Source organism: Aulonocara sp. 'chitande type north' Nkhata Bay, linkage group LG15 (genome assembly GCF_057382095.1).
Source record: "Aulonocara sp. 'chitande type north' Nkhata Bay isolate Kocher_YH1m ecotype deep benthic linkage group LG15, A_spYH_male_GT1.1, whole genome shotgun sequence".
NCBI classification, from domain to species: Eukaryota; Metazoa; Chordata; class Actinopteri; order Cichliformes; family Cichlidae; genus Aulonocara; species Aulonocara sp. 'chitande type north' Nkhata Bay.
This window is the reverse complement of record NC_141358.1, coordinates 40587742-40598375: the sequence shown is the minus strand read 5'-3', so window position 1 is coordinate 40598375 and position 10634 is coordinate 40587742. Positions and strand designations below refer to the sequence as shown.

At 48.4% G+C, this 10634-nt stretch overlaps 1 pseudogene across 1 annotated transcript; it reads left to right on the top strand.

Moving 5' to 3' along the window:
• Positions 1-1690: 1690 nt before the first annotated feature.
• LOC147313683 (uncharacterized) lies at positions 1691-5692 on the top strand (annotated as a pseudogene). Its single transcript, XR_015124976.1, has 2 exons — positions 1691-2749; positions 5591-5692. The product of XR_015124976.1 is annotated as an uncharacterized LOC147313683 (transcript).
• The last annotated feature ends 4942 nt before the right edge of the window (positions 5693-10634 follow it).

Sequence of the window (10634 nt, the reverse complement as noted above, 5' to 3'; positions counted from 1 at the left end):
ATGCTGAATCCTCTCTCAGCTGCTCTATTCCCATGTTGTTGCAGTATATTAATGACTAACCTCGTATTGTGGATGGATTATCTCAGTTGTTCTCCTGACTGAAGTTTGGTCCGTTTACAGCATCCTGCCATGCGATTGCATTTGTCTCTAACCATCAGGAACCCTCACGTGAACTTTTATCGAGTGGAAAACTGTTCGCGTTCATCCTTCAGCTTCACTATGTTTATGCTATGCTAACATAGCTGTGTTGCTAGCGATCATGTAGCACATCATTATATACCAGCTAGCCCAACTTCAGTAACCATACAAACGTCACTGCTGTTTAATTTTCTGTCTTCATTTATGTTAGAAGTGATAGCAGAGCTGTACGTTTTGAATTTTTTCAGAAATCTCTCAGTCAGAACATGCTATATCATGCTTAGGTGGAAGCTAGCGAGCTAACTTCCTGCTAACTTCTAACTTTGTTAAATGTAATCAGTTCTATTTTAATGGATGCCTGGATGTTAAACTTAATTGTTACACCTGGTAAAGCAGCAACGCTGATCATTTTATTAAAGATGAAAGAATTTAGTCAGTTTTTAACTCTCATTGATGCCGCAGTGTTCGTTTGACTTTGGGACCTGAGGCAGTAGTGATGTGTCGTTCACGAACGAAACGGCTCTTAGAGCTGGGTCTTTGAAGTGAACAACAAGAGCCGTATTTTTTTTTTCTTTCTCTCTCTCTCACACTTTTTTCCCGCTTCACTCCGCATGCGAGTCTTGTGCTTTGCGCTGGGAAGAGGGGCGGTAGTTACACTCGCAGTAGCACAAGAACAGAGCGGGAGGGAGAGACAGAGAAAGAGAGGCAGGGACAACAACGTCACATTAGAAAAGTATAGTAATCATCCACAACTGTTTTCAGTTGCGGATGATAAAGGATTCAGAAAGTTTTTTCATGCAGGCCCATATGAGAGAAAATGTGCATCTTCTTTTTGTTTTCATATTTTAATTTATATTTAATTGTGTTGTGGTTTGCAGTGTTTTGTGTTGTTTCACTTTAAATTTGTTTAAAAGGAAAAAACTGAACGTTTAAATTGTTAAAAGTTGAAATGTAAATGGTTGTTTTTTGTATTATATGATTAATTTATTATATTTTATGTGGAGTGAATAAATAAAAGTATATTTACGGTAACCGCTAGAGACAAAGCACGTACAAACCCCGAAGCATGTAAAAACTCCAAAATACGTAAAAACTCCAAAGCACGTACAAACCTGAAGCACGTAAAAAAATCCAAAACATGTAAAAACTCCAAAGCACGTACAAACTCCAAAGCATGTACAAGCTCCAAAGAACGTACAAACCCGGAAGTATCAACAACCGGATTTGGTGTGTGGCAGTAAAAGGTAAATGAACTTTTTTTAAAATTATTAGAATATATATGAATGCTTGTGTATAAATACACAAACAATACACATATGCGTTCAGTTGTGTAATTTAAGTGATCTAGGTAGCTCTGTTTTGGAAGGTCAGTTAACGCTAGAAATGTGTTTTGGAGTTCGTACATGCTTTGTCTCTACTGGCCACCGTATACATTTATATATAAACATATATTGTGGCGGACCACCAGGTGGCTCCACTCACACACAAGTTGAAAGGAAGTGTGGGGGTGGAGATTTTGGCGCTGACTATATGTGAAGTTCTGTCAGTTAATAAAGTTGTTGGAGTGAGACACTGAGACCTCTCCTGTCGTTGTTACATTACCTCCACATTGGTGACCCCTGTAGTGAACATGCTAAGGCTCGACGACGAAGCCAGCTCTGGCCTGGAAGCATCGGCGGCCGCCGGACCTTCACCTCCGCCGATGGCTGCGTTTGCTGTGGCGCTTAAATTGCCGGATTTTTGGCTTCACGATCCTCCTTCATGGTTCATGCACGTAGAAGCTCAGTTTGCTCTTCGTGGAGTTTCAGCCGACGACACTAAATACCACCATGTGGTGGCCTCACTTGACCCGCTGTCAACCCGCCGTGTGATGACTCTCCTCCGGGATCCCCCAGCCCAGGGCAAGTACGCCGCCCTCAAGGGGCTGCTGCTGCGGCGTTACTCCCTCTCTGATGCTGAGCGGGCCGAGAAACTCCTTTCCATCGCGGGCCTGGGCGACGGCACCGCCTCGAGCTCATGGAGAGCATGCTGTCCTTGCTGGGCGCGGAGGACGGAGGATTTCTCTTTACCCACCTCTTTCTTCGACAGCTGCCGGCTCCAGTGCGCGCTGGCCTTGCCAACTCCCCGCTATTGGCCACGAAGGATTACCGCTCCCTTGCGGAAGAGGCGGATCGCATCCTCCTGGCTACCAGGACTTTCGGCGTCCAGACGGTTATTCAGGACCCACCAGCGTTTTCCCCCTCCCCCTCACCGATGCTCCAGGGGCCCTCCGACTCGTCCACTGTGGCCGGAATCGCTGCACGGCGGCACCGCGGAAAGGGGCTTTGTTTTTATCACCAGCGTTTTGGAGCGAAGGCACGGCGCTGCCTCCCGCCTTGCAGTTTCCAGACCCAGGGAAACGGGCATGTCAGCGCTCTGTAGCAGCCGCGACCGCTGGCAACAAGGAAAGGCTGCTTTTCTTAGAGGACTCACGCTCGGGGAGGCGTTTCCTGGTGGACTCCGGCTCACAGAAGAGCCTTCTTCCCCCGGCTGGCTCGGACAGGCTAGCTGAGGGTTGCGGGCCATTGCTAACAGCGGCTAATGGCTCTCCCATCAAAACCTTCGGTGAAAGGTTGGTGACTGTTTGCTTTCACGACCGTGACTTTCAGTGGAACTTTGTTGTTGCTGCTAGCTCTGTGCCTATAATAGGCGCTGATTTTCTTTGTGCTCACGGACTACTGGTTGATGTGGCTAACAGACGTTTAATTGATGCTGTGTCCTTTTCCTCATTACCCTGTTTGACTCGGGGTGCTCAGCCCGTGGTGCATGCTAACTCAGTAGATTCGGGTGACGTTTTTCAGTGTTTGCTTTCTGAGTTTCCCTCACTCACTGTCCCCACTTTCTCGAGCACGGTGACGAAGCATGGGGTAGAGCATTACATAACTACAGTAGGGCCCCCGGTGTTCGCGCGCGCGCGCCGCCTCGACCCCGCCAAACTGGCTGTCGCTAGGGAAGAATTTGCCACCATGGAGCGTCTGGGCATCGTGCAGCGTTCGAACAGTGCCTGGGCTTCTCCGTTACACATGGTGCCTAAATCTGATGGTCGGTGGCGACCTTGTGGGGATTTCCGCCGTCTTAATAATGTCACGGAGAACGATCGTTATCCCATTCCCCACATCCAAGATTTTTCCGCCCATCTTGCGGGGACCTCGGTTTTTTCTAAGATCGATTTGGTACGGGGATATCACCAGGTTCCCGTGCGCGCGGAGGATGTCCCCAAAACCGCCGTAATTACACCTTTCGGCCTTTTCGAGTTTCTGCGCATGCCGTTTGGCCTGAAAGGTGCCGCCCAAACCTTCCAGCGGTTGATGGACTCGGTCTTGCGCGGGCTGCCCTTTGTTTTTGTATATCTTGATGATATACTGGTGGCCAGCAGCTCGAAGGAGCAGCACATGTTCCATCTGCGTCAGGTTTTTCAGCGTTTGGCGGAGCATGGACTGATTATTAATCCGTCTAAATGCCAGTTTGGGTTGCCCGTTCTCGATTTCCTTGGGCACCGTGTTTCCGCCGAGGGCGCGGTTCCGTTGCCTGACAAAGTCCGAGCTGTTTCGGAATTTCCGCGTCCCACGACTGTTAAGGCACTGCAGGAATTTTTGGGGATGGTGAATTTTTACAACCGTTTTCTCCCCAGAGCGGCACATCTGCTGAAGCCCCTTTATGGGGCGTTAAAGGGTAAAAAAGCTAATGACCCCGTTGACTGGTTTCCGGACAGCATCCAAGCGTTTTCTGATGCTAAGTCAGCGTTAGCTAATGCTGCCCTTCTGGCCCACCCATCCCCCTCAGCGCCGATTGCGTTGACCACTGATGCGTCGGACATAGCGGTGGGTGCGGTGCTGGAACAGCGAATCTCGGGTGTCTGGCAACCGCTCGCCTTTTTCAGCCGTACGCTACGTGACAGCGAACGCAATTACAGCGTTTTTGACAGGGAGCTACTGGCGCTCCACCTGGCGTCTCGTCATTTCCGGTTTTTTCTCGAGGGTCGTCACTTTACCGCATACGTGGACCACAAACCCTTGACGTTTGCCATGTCCAAGGTTTCCGATCCATGGAGTGCACGCCAGCAGCGCCAGTTGGCAGCCATTTCTGAGTTTACCACAGACATTCGGCACGTGGCTGGTAAATCCAATCATGTGGCTGACTGTTTGTCCCGTGCGCTGGTTTCTCCCGTCTTTCTCGGCATAGACTACTCCGCCATGGCTGCCGATCAGAGCGGTGACCCTGACATCCTCGCGCTTAAATCCACCCAGACGGGCCTCATACTGGAGGACAGACCCGTGCAGGACGGTGGTCCCCTCCTCGTCTGTGACGTTTCCACCGGCCGCCCTCGCCCTGTGGTTCCCGCTTCCTGGCGTCGTCAAGTTTTTGACTCGGTACATGCTCTCTCTCATCCAGGGGTCCGGGCCTCTGTTAAACTGGTCAGCTCTAAATTTGTTTGGCCAGGCCTTCGCAAATCTGTTAAGGAATGGGCGTCGGCGTGCATTCCCTGCCAGCGCGCAAAGGTTCATAAACACACCAAGGCGCCCCTGGAGCCGTTCTTCATACCCGGCAAACGTTTCGATCATGTGCATGTCGATCTGGTGGGTCCCTTGCCGCAGTCACAAGGTTTTACGCACCTTTTGACTGTTGTTGACCAGACCACCAGGTGGCCGGAGGCGGTCCCCCTGGCGTCCACTACCGCAGCAGTGGTGGCCAAGGCGTTTTTGTCGACCTGGGTCTCGCGTTTCGGCCCACCCGCGGACATTACGTCAGACAGAGGCCCCCAGTTCATTTCCGAGCTTTGGTCGGCCATGGCTGATGGACTGGGGGCTAAAGTCCACCGCACAACCGCATACAACCCGCAGGCTAATGGGATGTGTGAACGGTTCCACCGGTCGCTGAAGGCTGCCTTTCGCGCCTCCTTAAAGGATGGCAATTGGGTTGACCGCCTCCCGTGGGTTTTGCTTGGGCTGCGCTCTGCGGTTAAGGAGGATCTCGGCGCTTCCCCAGCTGAGCTAGTGTTTGGTCAGCCCCTCCGCGTGCCTGGAGAATTCTTGCCTGAAAATCCTCCTCCCTGCTTCGATCCATCGGTGCTCTCTCTCACCCCGCTTTTGCACTCGCTTCGGGTTCCTGGTCCGGTGCACCATTGCGTGCCTGACACCTTTGTTCCAAAGACTTTAGAGACTGCTAAGTTTGTTTTTGTCAGGCACGATGCCCACAGGACACCGCTGCGGCCGCTGTATGACGGCCCGTTCAGGGTTATTGAACCGGGCCAGAAACATTTTGTTTTGGATTTTGGGGGTCGAAGGGAGACTGTGTGTGTTGACAGACTTAAACCAGCACATGTTCTTCCGGACAGTGATGTAGTGCCGGCCCAGGCCCCTCGCCGTGGCCGACCTCCTGCGCTGGGGTTGACAGTCTCTGGTTTTCCCCCCAGGACTACCCCCGGACCACCAACGTTTGAGCCTCCTCCTGCCTTTCCTGCTCGCCTTCACCAGCCTCGTTCACAGGATGGACCTTCCTCTGCCTGTTCTCTCCCTCCCAGGTTCAGTCGTGCGGGTCGCTTGCTTAGACCCAGGGTCCTGGACTGAATGGAGACCTGACTGTGTGTTCAAGGGGGGGTATGTGTGGCGGACCACCAGGTGGCTCCACTCACACACAAGTTGAAAGGAAGTGTGGGGGTGGAGATTTTGGCGCTGACTATATGTGAAGTTCTGTCAGTTAATAAAGTTGTTGGAGTGAGACACTGAGACCTCTCCTGTCGTTGTTACATTACCTCCACAATATAAGTAAAACCACGTTTGTTTTTTTTACATTAGTAATTCCTTTTGCGCATAATTTTATATTGTTGTTAACAATAAATTAATTAAAGCAACAAAACAACCTGAAGAGCCGGTTGGGAGCCAAAAGAGCCGGCTCTTTTTAGTGAGCCGAGCCGAAAGAGCCGGTTCTCTAAAAAGAGTTGGAAATCCCATCACTATGAGGCGTTTAAACTCTAAATGCATTTAGGACGTTTTTTACTCACTTTATGTCTCTTCCAGGATGTTATTTCTCTCTCCAACAACATAGGTTACAATTAGATTAGCATGACCAATTATGCAAATTAGGCGATGACGTCATTTAGCGACTTCTAGCGACTTTTAGGACAACCAATAGCGATTTTCCTTACTGAGGAGTTGGCAACACTGGACTACGGTAGCCGTAATGCTCTGACAATCCATCAAGCGGTGCGGCTTCAAAGCTTACCAAAGTCATACTAAAACATTTTTGACAGATTATTGAGCGCCGTGTACCACATAAAATGGTTCGTGGTCAGTGACCACAACCAGAATTCATACATAAGGTGCACTGGATTATAAGGCACACTGTCGATCTTTGAGAAAATTAAAGGCTTTTTAGTGCGCCTTATAGTGCTGAAAATCTGGTATTTGGCAAAGTTAGCCAAACATTACCAAATGAGAAAATAAAGGGAAATATTGATCACAGATGAGTAGATTGAAGAGATTTTCTTAATCTGTGTGTTTGCTTCTAAGCGGTCAGCTCACAATAGAGTCAGTATTACCCAATCAAGTCGCATCACATTTTTTCACATGTGCCACTGCACTGTGGAGCACACGTTACAAATGTGCTTTGCAGCTAGCCATTTTTCACACTAAAGTTAAATGTCTAATGTTTTCCAGACACCGACTATGTCACCCCACTTACTGGCTAATTATAACTGCATTTGATGTAATTGGTGCAGTCATAAAATAATTAAAATGTCATAAAAGAATATTTAATGTTGTAAAGGTAAGGAAAGGTGTGTGTCTTTTCTGCATTAGTCTATGCACTGCCTTGTGTACATGCATCATTATGTGTGCCTGCAATGCAAACTGAGCCTTGACCCGTTAGGGGAAATTTCAGAGCAGTCTGGCCAATATCACCTCCTTCCCCAAAGCCAAATGGAGCCTGGCTGGGGAGTCGGAGCACGACAAACCAAAGCAGCCCAGAGTCCTAACATCATTATAGGGCTGAGAGAGGCAATAAAGCCAAGTCTTTGGAGATTACCTCTGCTGCGGCCAATGTACGAACCCATTGCTTTCTATTTTGCGCGTGTGATCTTTTTGTCCAGTCTTGTACGACAACATGATAGATGATTTAGTCTTGAGGCTGCATGAGAACTCATCCTGGTTTTCATCACCTGGAAAACCTGCTGATACATTTATGTGTCACTGCTCATTGCAAGTGCATGCTACTACCTTGGGAAACAAAAAAAAGAGGTGTTTTTTTCCTGAACTGACTACAGGCTTTAATTTCAGATTGTAACATGTCAGCATGGATGTAAGCTGCCTCAGTACAGAGACGTAACAGATGAAGGTATCGGTTAGCGGCGAGAGATGGGGCTAGATCCCATCTGTAACCAGTTGCTCCTGAGAAAGACTGAGATTAATGATTTTATGAACATGATGAATGGCTGAGATGGGCGATGACAGGCCTTGAGTGACAGGTTACAGGTGTAAACCTTGCAACTCTCCCAAACTCCTTCTTCTCCTATGCAAACGAGTGTGCCAGCCGCTCTCTTTTACGCCAAACGGCTTTTCTCTGCAGCCGGTCCTGACAGAACGGCCCGCCTGAGGTCATTAGGCGACGCGTGACCTCCGACCTCCTGTAATAAACACGATTACCCAATTCTATGAAGTCTGGCTGTAAGAAGTCACCAGCTGAAACCCTGGGACTTTGCTGCTTGTTTGCGGCACTCCGTCTCGGGCAAGCGAAGAAACAGTTAAGCTGTCACACATCACAGAGGACAAGCAGCAGCCTTTTGTGCAACGCAGTACCAGTTGGCCCAATTGTTGAGAAGAAAAGGGAAAATCAAAGGGCTGCGAAAACAGCTGCAGATGAGGTTAGGGTTACAAAATAAAGATGACGAGGACCAGGCCAGACTGTGGTCATTTGTGGGAGACTGAAAGTCAAAGTTTCGAGGCCATTAACGAGCGGCTGCTATTCATGTTCTGACAAGACGTCACCTTTCACTAACTTTTGCTGCTTCTGATCTGGAGTGGCGTCAAAATTAAGGCGACGACTGAGAACACACTGAAACCATGATTAATGCACTCTGTCATTTCATTTATTGTGCTCGCTTAATGCAAACCTCTTTTGTCACTAAGGATACAAATTTCTCTATGTTCAGTCTTTTTGATGTCTTCCTTAGAAGATAATTCATCTTTTTTTGGGAGACTGCAATTGTGCTAAAGTGTACAAATAGCACTTTTTAAGCAATTTTTAATAATGTTAGCTGCATGTGACTTTTTGTTCATTGATTAACACGTATCTACTAAATATCTACTAAGCACAAACCCAAACTGTTTGGATGACCTGACCTAAGAACGCATTTTATATTGTGAAGAATAAACATTGCATTGTGCATTACACTGAAAAATCTAACAAACAAGCAAGAAAACAAACAAAAAATCCATTATGGATGGTTGAACTTTGGGCGTTCATTAGTGCAACAATTAAAACACATTTTTAAAGGACTAGCTATTATATTTACTCCTTAATGAGAAAACCTTTCACTCTTGAGGACAGCAAATGGTTCTGAAAAGGTTGGTGGCCTTAATGTGGTGCACGCTGCCAGAAATTCACTCATCTGGATTGGAGCCAGGAAGAGCTGGGGGGAGCTCGGACAGGCGAAGGGATCAGGTAAAAGTATAAAAGCTGTTATTCTCTTATGAGTTCCCGTACAATGGCCCTCTACACTGCAGTCGGAATGAAAGGCAGCAGCGGGGAGTTTGGGGGGCCTGAATCATGCCGCTCTGTAAACGGACCTGACAACCTCTGATATTGCATCCTCTTTTTCCTCTTCCCCCGAAAGGTCCTCACTTTCCCCCAGCTCGCTCGCCCTGCCCTCGTTCTCTGTTCTGAGACCCCGCAGCAGGCGGAGGCTGCTCAGTGTGAAATCCTTCACAAATCTATGCAGGATGCATCAAGTGCGCAGTAACACAAGATTATACGCGTTGCAAAAAACTCCTGAAAATTCTGCCTAATTCAATCTTTCCTTGTTCTTTCATTCTCTTCCTGTTTTCCTTCTGCATGTGTAATAACCAGCAGACATTGGCTGATATGACAGGGAATCACGCAGTAACGTCAATTCTCCTTCTGTGAGAGGGTAAACTTGTCTAAAGTAACTGCGAACCGAAATGCCCTCACAAAGACAAACAAAAGCAGCAGTCACCTTGGATACAGTGAATCTTACCCTCTGATTTTATTTTGCAATCACACAAGCAAGTATGGACACACACACACCTGCAAACACAAACACTCTCAAGCACAAAGACTTGCCCCAACTCAAATATACCTTCCCTCTCCCTGAGAAGGGAGAAGTGCACACACACACGCGCGCATACACAGACACACAAACAGTACACACACCCACTGGGAGGCTTTACAGAGTGCCCGCCTCGATGTCCAACCTCGCTGTTGCACAGAGCTCATGAAATCTGGCTGTCATGCGCCCGCTTGACAAGTATCCTTGACAAAGCAAATCCCAATCTATATGCGGCATGGCAGGCGGAGACCTTGTCAAATGCTAATGCCAGGGACACTTTAGAGGTTGTTGCCCTTTGTGGCTATTTAAAAAAAAGGAAGAAAGAAACAGTATATCTCCCTGCTGCGGCTCCTGTTTGTGGAGCAGTACTGGAGCCATCCAGCTGGTGGCGGTGTCTGCACTTGCTTCATCAATCACTCCCTTTCACTTTCTCTCCCTCTGCCCTCTCTTCTTGTTATTCATTAAAGCGCCTCGGAATAATAAGTCCCCAAGAAACTGGGAACATGTGATGAAGTCGTAGTTAATAATGTATACGCCTCACCCCCACCCCTTTATCCCCTCCACACCCCTCTCCACTTCTCCCTCTGCTTCTCTTCCTTAACTCCCCCCCCGCCGCCAAGACCTCACCAAACCCTTGCACCACACAACAGCATGCTCCGCCACACTCAATGTGCCCGTGCCCTTGCGGTGAATGGGGGTAAACACACATTAACATATTTATATCTTAAGCCCCCCCCCCCAGTCTGAAAAAAAAAATTGCAACAACAACGGGGATGTAAATGGGCTCATTTGAAAGCCCCGAGAACACAACTCCTTTCACACTTCAGCGCCGCTCTTTAATTATGCCGTCGTAATGTGTCGCTGAACCCCAGTGCTCCGGGACCGGTCACTTTTTGTGGTTTTTACAGTAAGGCCAGTCGTACACATGCACGTACCGAACACTAGCTCACACGCTCGCTCTCGCTCAGTCTCTCGTGGAAGATGTGCCTGAGAGGCCCCTTCTCTGTGATGCTCTCAGTGACGTAGCGAGCGGTGCGTCTGTGCGCGCCGTGTCCACGCTCTGCACGCAAATCTCACATGCAGCAAACCAACACACTCCTTTTTTGTGGCACTCTTAGCTTCTTTCTCGTCTCTTAAAATATTCCCTGTAAGGAATCAAACCTGAATCTTGAAC